The sequence below is a fragment of the Rhinolophus sinicus genome, chromosome 1 (assembly GCF_057876585.1).
Source record: "Rhinolophus sinicus isolate RSI-liver-muscle chromosome 1, RSI-T2T, whole genome shotgun sequence".
Taxonomy (NCBI): Eukaryota; Metazoa; Chordata; class Mammalia; order Chiroptera; family Rhinolophidae; genus Rhinolophus; species Rhinolophus sinicus.
In genome coordinates, this window is record NC_142501.1 from 205517235 (window position 1) to 205529501 (window position 12267).

Below are 12267 nucleotides of genomic sequence, written 5' to 3' on the forward strand. Positions count from 1 at the left end.
GAGGACTGCAGCTTAGCTGACATCTTGACTACAACCTCATGAGAGACCCCAAGTCAGAACCACCTCACTTAGCCACTTCCAGGTTCCTGACCCACATGATCTGTGTAAGATAATAAATTTTTATTGGTGTTTCCAGTCTTTAAGTTTTAGACTAATTTGCTATATAGCAATAGATAACTAATACAGTAGTAGAACAGTCTGGCTCCAGAGCCTGCTTTCTTCATTGCTTTGTAAGAAAATTAAAGATGGAAAAGGAATGACTTCCTCCTTAGATGATATAATGTTATTTAATGGCAAGAGTGCATACCATCTACCATTATCTCAGCTAACACCAGTGCATTTCAAACGAGAAATACAGGGGTGGACAAGAGAGTGTGAGATTGGAGTAAGATCCACCAGAATTCAAATCCAGGCTCAATCACATTTCTCATTTGGGGCATGTCCAAAAAAGAGGCCATCATCCCTAGAGAGACAAATGACAACTTATAAGATCCACTCTTTCTAAGCAAGGCAGAGAGCTGGTGATATAGAGAGAGAGTAGAATTCAGAGATTGATGGATTTTTCAGAAGTGAGGGTGTTTACAGATTGGTTGACCTTTAGCTGCAGATGCCTATGTGACACTTGCTGACTAGATCACTTTCAGCAGTGTGGCTGCTGATGCAAAGTGGCTATTGATCAATTAGGATGGGTTTAAAACCAGGGCTGACAGTTACTTGTTGCTTTGGCCAAGGAACAGTGAGCCTTTCCTAGGAAGATAGGAAATTTCTCTTCTCCCTTAAGCCATTTCACATCAATGTGCTTATCCGCAGAAGAACAAAAATATTGTAACAACAGCTACTGTTTATTAAGTACCTACTATGAGCTAGTTGCCATACAGTCTCTGTCGCAACGACTCAACTCAACCATTATAGCGCAACACCTACCATAAACAATAAGGAAAAAAGTGAATGTGGCTGTGTTCCAATAAAACTTTATTTACAAAAATAGTCAGCAGGTCAGATTTGGTCTATGGGCCATAATTTGCTGATCCTGCTCTAAATTACCTGTAGTGCCAGCTATGACATGCTCTTTCTCCTCTCCTAGCTTCTGGATACGCTGTTCCCTCTATCCGTATTACACTTTCCCTTCTCCTAAACTGCTTTCTCTCACTCGTCCTTTTGCTCTGTACTGAAGCATTACTTTGTTGGGCAAAGGTGCTCTCCACGCCTTTAGACGATTACAGATCCCCCTGCTATGTGCTTCCCAAATGTATTTCCTCTTTCCTGACCCCCAGTTCCCTTTATTGTAATTATGTGTTTCTGTATCTTTCTTTTTGACAAATGGAGCTCTGTGAAGGCAGGGATTAGGTTTGTCTTCTGCACCATTTGATCCACAGGGCTTAGCCCAGTTCCTGGCACATAGCAGGTGCTTGATAAATATGGGGGGAAGAATGAATGATATTACAGAGAGCATCTAAGACAACGTTTGACCATTTCTTACTTGTGTCTACCTATTTTACCATTTTTCCTGAGGCTACTTTGTTCCCAAGAAAGAGATTCTACGCTTATATATTTTGTTCAACTCACAGACAATTTTGCCTCTATTTCATAGTGTAAGATTCAAAATGAGGAAACGTCTGTGAAATTCATGTTTAAAGCACTTTCATTCTCTTGCCACTATTTCCCCGCAATAGTGACCTTTAAATTTAGCCTGAGTATAAGTAGGGTTGTCAGAACATCAGGTTACATTATGCAATGCAGCTATTTGTGCCTTTTAAAGGCGCTGTAAGGTCCAACAGGGACTGCACAGCGGGAAAGGTACTGATGATATTCTCGAAATCACAGCAGCCAGGATTGAATCTGGAAGTGGGTCAGCAGTCGAGAAGGCACACGCTTCTTGGAAATCAGTTCCATTGAAAACAGGTCCTCATTTATCTTTCCAGAAAATAAGTAACCCTTGGTTCGTGTGTGGCCTTGCCTCTTCAAGCAGATGGGAGTGAGCCTTCTGTTGGAGGGAGAAGCACGGAATTGTGCTGTGGAACTTATTTTCCTCTTTCAGAGGTGGTATGTGGAGCTGTGTACTGGGCCTGCAGCACGTTATGGAGTCACTGACTGTTCCCCCTGATCTGAGGCTCGGGGGCTCCTGGGCTGGGGAGCAGCTACTCCTCCTAGGCACGGGCCATCTCCCCACTTTTGGAGCAGTTTGGTTACTGCCCCCATCTCCTCGTTAAGCAACAGCTCTAAGGCTGAACTAAGGGGCTGCTAATGACACTTCCAGCTCTGGGTCGTTTTCTTCAGGGCAGTTGCAGAGGCAGCAAGCAGGGTGGGGTGGAGAGAGGAGGGAGAGGGGATCAAGCCCCAAAGGATGAAGCAAGGGATTGTGCACGTGCTGTTGTGTAGCCATAAAATGAAGGCCTCTTGCTCAGCTCCTGGTCCCAAAGAATATGCTATCGGCTGAAATCTGAGAAGAGAGATGGGAAGGAAGCAAATGATGCAGACACACGGGGATGATAAATGAAAGAGGATTGGCTTGCTCTGTGGGGAACTTCAATGTGGCACTCATCAAAAGTCACCTTCCTGAGCTTTGACCCCGCCCAGTCCAGTTGAAATAACAATGGCCTGTGCAAATTTAGTTGTTAAAGCCCATTTGCTTGTAGGCAGTATCATCTAATAATAACAAGAACTACGGTTGGGCACTGACTGCATTCATTCTGAGTGCTCTACACATATTAGGTGCATCCATGAGAAACCGACATGCTTCTAAGCCCAAAATGGCTAAATACCAGCACTTTCATGTTTCCATCTAATATTAACTCTTGCTTTTTACAACAATCCTCTGAAGACTGTTGTTTTCTGGTGTCATGAGCACATGTGCCACTTTGGCCAAGGTGCCTGGTTTGCTTTCCTGTAAAATGGGACTAATCGTACTATTTGCTTCATAGGGTTATCAGAGGACGGAATGAGTTCATAAATGTAACAGTGCCTGATACTTAAGTGTTCAGCCAGTATAGGCCATTATCATTAACTCTCCATAAAGTGATGTTTAAGGTCTTCATTCTAGAAATGCCGGCTTCAGTGACATCTAATGTTGTTGTTGTTGTTGTTGTTTTTCTGCCTGGTACATATTTTTTCATCTTCTGTGATAGCACCCCAATTTCCCCTTCAGATAACTCATCCTCCCCTGCCAGGGGTTGTCAACCAAATACTCTTGTCTCCCCTAGCTATGGAGTTGAAAGGGAGCAGTTACCCCAAAATATGCCTCTTGGGGATACTGATTATTTTTAAGAGACAAAAGACTCAGGGAGACCTCTGACCTTCTCCTAGCTGTCTAAAAGAATTTAGATAGAGAACCTGCTCCAGGAAAGGAGCTTCCATCATAGATAACTACAGTTCAATATGAACTAGTGTGTGATAAACTGGGAGGAACATAGCAAGGCCTGTTTGATCAAAGTCCCCTCTGTGTCCCATTGTTAAAGATGGCCGAGTAAACATTTCTTTACCAAACATTTGCTTTTCATCTCCATATGAATTATCTCCCTCCCCTTTGAAGTCCCAAAATACAGCCCCCTCTTTCTTCTTAACACAAGATGGTATATAAGACTTAACAGCCAGATTTTTCCATGGGTCCCACATTCTTACAGAATCCCCATATGTACGCAATAAATTCGGTTGGTTTCTCCTGCTAATCTGTCTCATGTCATTTTCCTAATAATTTTCTTATTTTCCAATTACAGTTGACGTACAATATTATATTTGTTTCAGGGGTACACCAGTTGATTATTAGACCAGAAGAACTAAGAGGGAAAAGAGGGGAAATTTCCCCCTCCCCCACAGAGTATACACGTGGGCCAAGTGGTTCGGTCCTGCATCCTCTACTTTCAGAGCCAGGCTTAACTGTGTTTCCTCTGATTCTGTAGCTATTCTGTGTCTTTTCAATAACACAATTGGGGAAGGAGGCCAGTGGGTATGAGAGGTGAGTTAGCAGATTGCTTTATATCGTTGCAACCAAAGATCCTTAATGTGTATATCATTGGAAAGAGGCACGTTAACCTCTTCTTTCTAAACTGTGAAACTAGCTAGCATATGCTGACTCTCTGTCTAGACCTTTATTATGTGCTTATATATGTTTAACAGAACTGCAACATTCGCCCCATTTCACAGATAAGGAAATTGAGGGCCTAGATTTTCATGCCAGCTCTCCTCCTCAGTGGCTGTGTGTTCTCCAGCAAGGCTCTGAACCTTTCTGAGTCTCTGTATCCTGAGGTGTGAGGTGGGATTGGTTATACTGCCCACTCATTGGATGGTTTTTGAGAATCAAACGAGATGACGGAGGTATAAAAGCACTTCATAAACTGGTTAAGTGCCATATAAATTAAAACTGTATTATGATTTCCTTTGGCCAAAGGATACATTTTAACTCTTCTTGGTGCCTAATTTCAGCCATTGTTCTTCTTTCTACATCATCACAATCTTTTTTAAAACTGGTTTTTAAGGGAAAGTCCCAACAAAGAGGCACCCCAGGATAATGAGCTTCTTTCTCTTGAAAGCAATGTTTCACCTCCGGGGAGTTGCCCACGGCTTCATTCATTCCCTTGCCAGTTCGATCGTGGCTGAAGCTTCTGTTCTCCGCTTTTCTGATCAAACTTAGAGCCTCTTTCTCTCCTGTAACTCTTATTTCCTTCCTGTCTTTCCCAATATTCAGTTCCCCGAGCACCAATAAATGCCAGCAGTGACTACACACAGCCTTGTGGGGGTTTTTAGTAAATTAAGGATTAGATCCAACTTCCTGTATAAGAACCGGGATTCAAATGAAGGTTTTCCGAAGTCTACTGAGGATTATGTAAAGAGTAAGCAGAAATCATGAAAACTAGGGATATTATTTCCAAATGCCAGTATTTTAAGAGACAGATTATGCAGGGGATCAGGCTGCAGTATATTAGCAAAGGATAAAGAAAAATGAGGAAGGTAAACATATTTCTCTTGTGACCACTAAATGAATATTCTTATTGGCTCATAGCGCCATCTCGTGGACCATTTTTAAATAGGCCTTAGTTTTCGCTTCTGATTGCCTTCACTTCACTGTTCTAATCACCTAAGGCATCCAATGAAGCCTGCAAACGGTATCCTGATAACCCCAGAGAGTACAGATGATCACACCTGATAGAACGCATGTATTTGTTGGTCTCTCAAACTCACTAGGCATGCTTGACCAGGCAGCCCATGTTTCAACTTTTCCCTCTTGGCCCTCTGTAATAGATGTTCATGATTCCTTTCTCTGACAATTTCCCTCCAGCCTTCTTCACCAAATCCACTTACCCTATGTAATTCTTAAGTTCTGATCTTTGCTGATGCATTCTACGTGCAGTGGTTCTTTGCCTTTTCATAGATTACATCACCCATAGAGAACTTGGTCTGCCACGACCACGGTCCTTCTTTCCGGAAATAGGGCACTATGACCATCTCCTCCACACACATACTCTGTCTCATACAAACACATGCACATACACACACACATACATGCTCACACATATCTGCCAAAAATTTTAGGGGGCTCACAAAGCTCCTGACTCCACATCTAGAACATTTGCTTTACAGTATTACCTTCAGTGAGGTTATGGAATCCCAGACTTGGAACCATCACATCTCTGAAGATACGTCTCCGATTCCCATGTCCCTTTCTATATAGTCCATTTCCAACTGCCCTCACAGTTTCTGATTTGAACAGCCTGCCCTTCTTATAGCTTAGCCTTTAGTCATGTGATCCCCTCTCATAAAATGCCTCTGGGCACGTTCAAGTTCTGTTCACCATTCAAAGCCCAGCTCACAGGCCACCATCTCTGGGAAGCCAATCCCTACTCAGAGAAAATTAAACTTTCCTTTTTGTTACCTCTTAGAGCATTTTTTTAAATCTTCACATAAAATATTTAAGACCTCCCACAGTTTATAAATGACCAAGTAGATGGTAGGTTCTTGAGAAAAGAGAACTTATCCTATTTATCCTTGTAGGTTCCATACTTGAGGGAGCACCTGACCTTTTAGCTGTTCCTTTAATATCTGTGAAGTTGGGAGACTTGGTTTCTCACTCTACACCTCCCTATATGACCATGAGCGAGGTGAAGCTTCCAAGCCTTGGTTCTCCATGTGCACAGGGATCTGATAGCTCCCACTTGTGGGTCCTTGACAGGACTCAAAGAGGTGATGCATGTAATACACTTGTAGATTTCCTCGCACACCGTGTGGGTCAAAGTATGTTTCTTGAATAAGAGGACACTCAGAGGAGGAAGAGGAGTTGAGGTCACTGTCTTGCTATGATTTAGGAAACAAGTGGTTTGTCGCTTCTTTCACTAAAAAAAGGATCAAGAAATCTCTAAATGTTAGGCACTGATCTAGGTACTCGAGATAAAAGGTGAACCAGCATTTTGATCTAATAAGTCCAATCTTTGAAACTTCTTAATCAATATTGAGATGCCTCCCCCAGGAGGTATTATTATAGAATCATATTGATGAAAGTAATTTTTGAAAGCACTGTTTTATGTAGGCCTGTGTGGCTGGCTTCTGTCTGAGCTGATGGCTAGCAAGAGGAATTTGCTATGGCTGGTTTCAGTCTCATGGCAGTGATGGTTTTAACAGCAGCTGCAAGTTGTCCATCGTGCGGTAGAAAGAGCACTGAAGTTCAAGGTGGAGGGGCTAACTCCAAAGGACACGTCCTTTTCTCCAAACCACGTTGCCCAGAGAAGAATGAACCCCGACTTCTGTGATTCATTGAGGTGCTCACAACTATTGATAAAAATGTGTTGATTGTCCTCCAGTATGATTTATTTACAAAAATTCTATCTAGAAGTTCATATTTTTAATTAAAATCTGTTTATCTAGTAACTGAAGAAATATCTTCCTGCATTCTGCCATATTACTTGCCAAATCTCTCCCCAGAATGTCGATCCACTTAACACTCCCAGCAGCTGAAATGTGAAGCTTCCTGTTTCCCCCCATCCTTGCTGTCCTTGTCAGACTTAATATTCTCTGACCATCTGCATTTTGTCCACCTGATTGGTGCAATGTGGTACCTCATTGCTGTTTAAATTGGGCACTTCCATGAGTGAGGTTGAACTCTTCCTAAATTTGTAAGCCACCCTAGCTTTCCATTCTGATTTGCCTGCCCAAAATTTTGTCCATTGTGTTCATATTCATGCCTTTTTCTTGTTGATTTGCAGGACTACTTTCCATATTGTAGATACTAATTCATTCAAAAGTTCTACTATTTTTTTCGTTACCTTACAGGTTTATGTTTCACATTTAAGTCTTAAATTATCTAAAAGTAGTCCCATTTGTATATGGTGTGAGGCAGAGATCTCACTTTATTTTTCTCTATAATACAAATCTACTTCCCCATGTCAACTTCTTAAGAACCTACCTGTTCTTCATTGATGTGTCTTGCCATCTCTATCATCCATCGAGTTCCTAGATATGTGTGGATCTGCTTCTAAACTTCCTGTTTTGTTCCATTGCTGTAGTTGGTTATTCCTGCACCAGTGATATTTTTGTAGCGATGGCTTGGTAGTATGTCTTCATATCTACTAAGGAACTCCCTCTTATTTGCTCTTCTTTTTAAAAATGTACTTGGCTATTCATGGGCTTTTCATATTAGCCACAAATTTGAGAATTAATCTGTCAACTTCATCAAAAAACAATGCTGGAATTTTTTGAATTGCATTTAATTTATAAATTAATTTTAGGAGATTTGACTCCATTATAATTTTAAGTCGTCCCATCTGTGGGCATAGTGGGATAGCCATATATTCAGGTATTAGTCTATATCCTTTAATAAAGCTTTAAATTATACTCTATTCAGATATTATGGATTCTTTGTTTAGTAAATTCCTGGATGTGCTATAGATTTATTACTATCATGTTATTTTCCATTATATTTTCTAGGTTTTTACTGTTCATATAGAAGAATACTAAAACTGGAATGGTCTCTGCTAATATTACTGACATCTCTCATTAGTTCTAATAGTTTGTGACTCTGTTGGAGTTATTATGAAGATTGTTATATTATCTTCCCTAGGTGGTTTGTAACAGGAGGAGGGGCTAAAGTCCAGTCGCTGGTTGCATCCTAGTAAGTGTAAGTAGGAGAGGGAACCATGCCTCAGAACGGTAAGCCTCTGGTTTTGTGCTTTGTTCTCCATCTCCCACATTTGCCTCCCTCACCAGGCAACACTGACCTCCATATTAGTTTCCTAGGGTTGTCTTAACAAAGTACCACAAATTAAGTGGATTAAATCAAATAAATTTATTGTCTCACAGTTCTGGAAGCTAGAAGTCCAAGATCAAGATGTCGGCAGGGTTGATTCCCTCTGAGCCCTACAAGGAAGGATCTTTTTTTATCTTCTCCTCTAACTTGTGGTGATTTGCTAGCAATCCTTGGCATTTCTGGGCTTGTAGAAGCATCACCTCAATCTCTGCCTTCATCTTCGCATGACATTGTCCCTCTGTGTGTGCCTGTGCCAAAATGACACCTTTTTATAAGGACCCCAGCCCTATTGGATTAGGAGCCACTCTACTCCAGTATCACTTCATCTTAACTAATTACATCTGCACCAACAGAGTTTCCAAATAAGGTCATATTCTGAGGTACTAGGGGGCACACACTTTAACTTGTTACAGCCTACAAAGAACCTGCCTGGACCTCTGCCCTGAGGGCTACACTTTCATGATCTAATCATCTCCTCCTTGATGCCAAGAGGAATGCAGAGGAGGTTTGCCCTCACCTGTTATTTGCTTCCCACCCCATCTACATGGGAATGTCATTTCTTTGTGGTCTCAGCGGGGGCTGAGATTATGCTACTGTTTTTCTGATTTGCATTGGCAGAAAACAAGGAAGAGAGCAGCAAACAAGAGACAGCATCCTCCATCGGCAGTGCTTGCTCTCTTCACTCTGAGCTGCCATTTTTCCTCCAGATTGTGGGCTAACCACCGCTTTCTCTTTGGGAGTTCATTATAGTTTTTATTCACATTCTTAGCTCCGTCTATCTTGTTTCATCCATTTTAATGGATGCTTTCCAGGGAGGAAGACATAGTCTGTGTTCATTTGATATCTAATCAGAATCATCCTTTGCCTGAGGTTGTTTTCTAGACACCTCAGTACGCAGGTCAACCCTTAGTTCACCAGCTATTTCTGATTTAGGGAAGAAATAAAAGGAGCTTCCACAATTCTCACACAATGGAGGGACATGGGTAGGTAATTAAAGCTAAAAGCAAAGTTTTACAATATTTTTTGAAGTTAAAGATTTTTGTTCAAGAAAGACTAAGCAGCTATAGAAAAGTTAGGACATTGATAAATGATGGTTTTTTCCAGACATGGTTATTGTTAAAAACAAAAGGATGCTTGTTAAAGGGCCTTGGCTACATTTGTTCTTCTTCAGCATTATTCAGTTGGTACTTTGTTGTGGTTCTTCCTCCGGTTCTAATGCACTTTGAACAGCTGCACATAATGGCAGGAGCCATAAGGTGGGAGGTGAGAAGCTCAGGGCCTTGACTTTGTCACTAACTGAGTCACCTTGAGAAGTCACTGAGACTCATTTCTCTTCTCTGTCAAGCAAGGTGTCAGATTGTCCAAGTTTTCACCAAATGCAGCGTGAAATAGTGTGTGCTGGTCATGGAACGAAGATGAGTGTGCATTGTATTTTTTGTTAGTTTCTCTGGGGACTTAAGGTAACTAAATCTCCAAGAAATGTTGCTCTTACTTTCTCTGACACTTATAGCTCACAGATAGTTGAGATGACCTATTTGAAATGATTTGAAATCGAGTTGGTTTTTCTGACTGTAACAAGAGATTTACAAACCTACAAACAATTTGACCAGAATATCTAAATTTCTATTTGGATAAAGAATGAATATATTCTGAAAACATCTGAAAGAATGCAAAAAGAAGCAAGGGCTCTTTTGATTTAAGGATTTTACTTCAAAAAAAAAAAAAAAATGAAGGAGTTGTAAAAAGACCTTCAAAAAAATAAAATAAAATAACCAAGTTTCTGTGTACAGCCTGAGAGCTCTGAGAACCACTGTTTTCTCTTCTCATGGAAAAAAAAATCAGACCCCTGCCTCAGAACAGGACAACTAAGAATGCTGGTTGTTCTGAGAGACAGGCCATCCACCTACTATGAGGGAAGGAAACATATACAATGTCTTTAAAAGTTCTTTTGGTTTAGAAATTATACTTGCCCGATTGTTGCTTTTTTCAAATTGACTATTTGTCAGAGCAGTTTTTGGTTCATAGCAAAGCTTGAGCAAAAAGTAGAGCATTTTGATATAAACTCCGCCTTCACACATGCACAGCTTCCCCAACTATCAACCTCCCACGCCAGAGCGGGACATTTGTTACAATTGTGAGCCTGCACCGACACATCATTAGCTCCCAAAGTCCATAGTTTACGTTAAGGTTCACTCTAGGCATTGAACATTCTATGGGTTTGGACAAATAATGGCATATATCCACTATCCTAGAATCTATCATAATGTTTTCACTGCCCTAAAAATTTCCTGTGCTCTGCTTGTTCATCCCTTCTGTCCCTCTAATGATTGATTAAAAAAAAAATCAATAAGCCTTTTTATTTTGCAATAATTTCAGATTTTCAGAAAAGTTGCAAAGATATTACAAAGTTCCTGTACACATCTCAGCCAGTTTCCCCCACTGTAAACAGCTTACATTTCCACGGTACATCTGTCAAAACCAAGAGACTGATATTGGTATGTTTCTCTTAGCTACACTCCAAACTTTATTATGATTTCACCATTTTTAAATTAATATCATATATTGTTCCAGTATCCAACTCAAGATACCACATTGCATTTAGTTGTCATGTCTCCCCAGTTTCTTCTGGTCTGTGACAGTTTTTCAGTCTTTCCTTGATGGTCATGACCTTGAGAGTCTTGAGGAAGACGGGTGCGATATATCTTATAGAATGACCGATAATCTGAGTTTTCCTGATGTCTTTCCCATGATTATCCTGAGGTTCTGTTGTTGTTTTTTTAAACAAACTTACAGGTGTGAATTACTGTTCTCATTACATCACATTAGGAGATGCCTGATATTTGCATGACATCATAACGTATGACCCTGTGATGGTAACTTTCATCACCTGGTTAAGGTACAGTGCTTGCCAAATTTCTCCACTGTAAAGTTATTCTTTTTTCTTTTCCCTAAGCTAGTCTTTGGAAAGAGTCACCAAGTATAGCCCACTCTCATGGTGGGAGAGGGGGAGAGGAATGTGTGGCAACTAAGCTCCAACTTTTGAAGGGCAGAAGGGCAGACGATCTACACATATTATTTGGAATTCTCCTTTATTGCTTGCTCTTTCAATGTATATGTTCCATTTCATTTTGTTTTGTTTTGTTTTGTTTGTTTTAGCCATATGTCAATGATGTGGAACAGTTGGCTCATACCAGCTTGACAGAGCCTATTGTTACATTTTTAGGAATTTTGCAAGCTAATTGACATACGTTGGCAGCCATGGTGGGAGTATTTACACCATAGATATTGGCAAACACTACAAATCAGGGCCTCCTCCCCATCCCTTCCCCCGCCTCCTTGAGTCCTGGTGGTGAAACAGATTCCAGCATACCCTTGTATGGTATATATGACAAATAAACACAAAATGACAGAGAAGGCAAAGAAAGATAATGATTATATACCACTATGGGCCCTTTATTTCTTTGCTGATTGAAACAGAGAAAGGAGTCAAAACAGGTCCCCACTCTACCACTTCACCCCTGCAACAGATGCTCCATCGCTGTGTACAAAGAGGCTCAGCTGTAAGTCTAGACAACCCATCTGCTGTTTGCCCCCATCAATGAGTAAAATGCAACACTTCAGACTCCCAGCTGATAAGCTTTTAATATTAACATTTATTTACATTACCCTGAACGTGAACATAAGGTGTCTGGATCGTGGCAATCATTATTACTTACTTATGGCAATGACTGCATCCATTCCCCAGGCCCCCATTCTTTCCACTCTGGATGGTGCAGTGACAGCCACACTGGCACATCCAGAGGAGTTACTCCTACCACACGGAGGAACCCTGAAAATATGAAGCTGGGGGCTTAGATACATACTGACCTTCCAATCCCCAGAGAGTGGGGAAAAAACCCAATCTCCTCAATGTATATGTATTCCCTTTGGTTGAAGAAGAGGAAAATTCCTGGGATTTTTACCATTTGGAATATAAATACGTGTAAATGTTTCCAAAAATAGATAGGACAAACTGGAGTACATAACCAAGGGCTTTC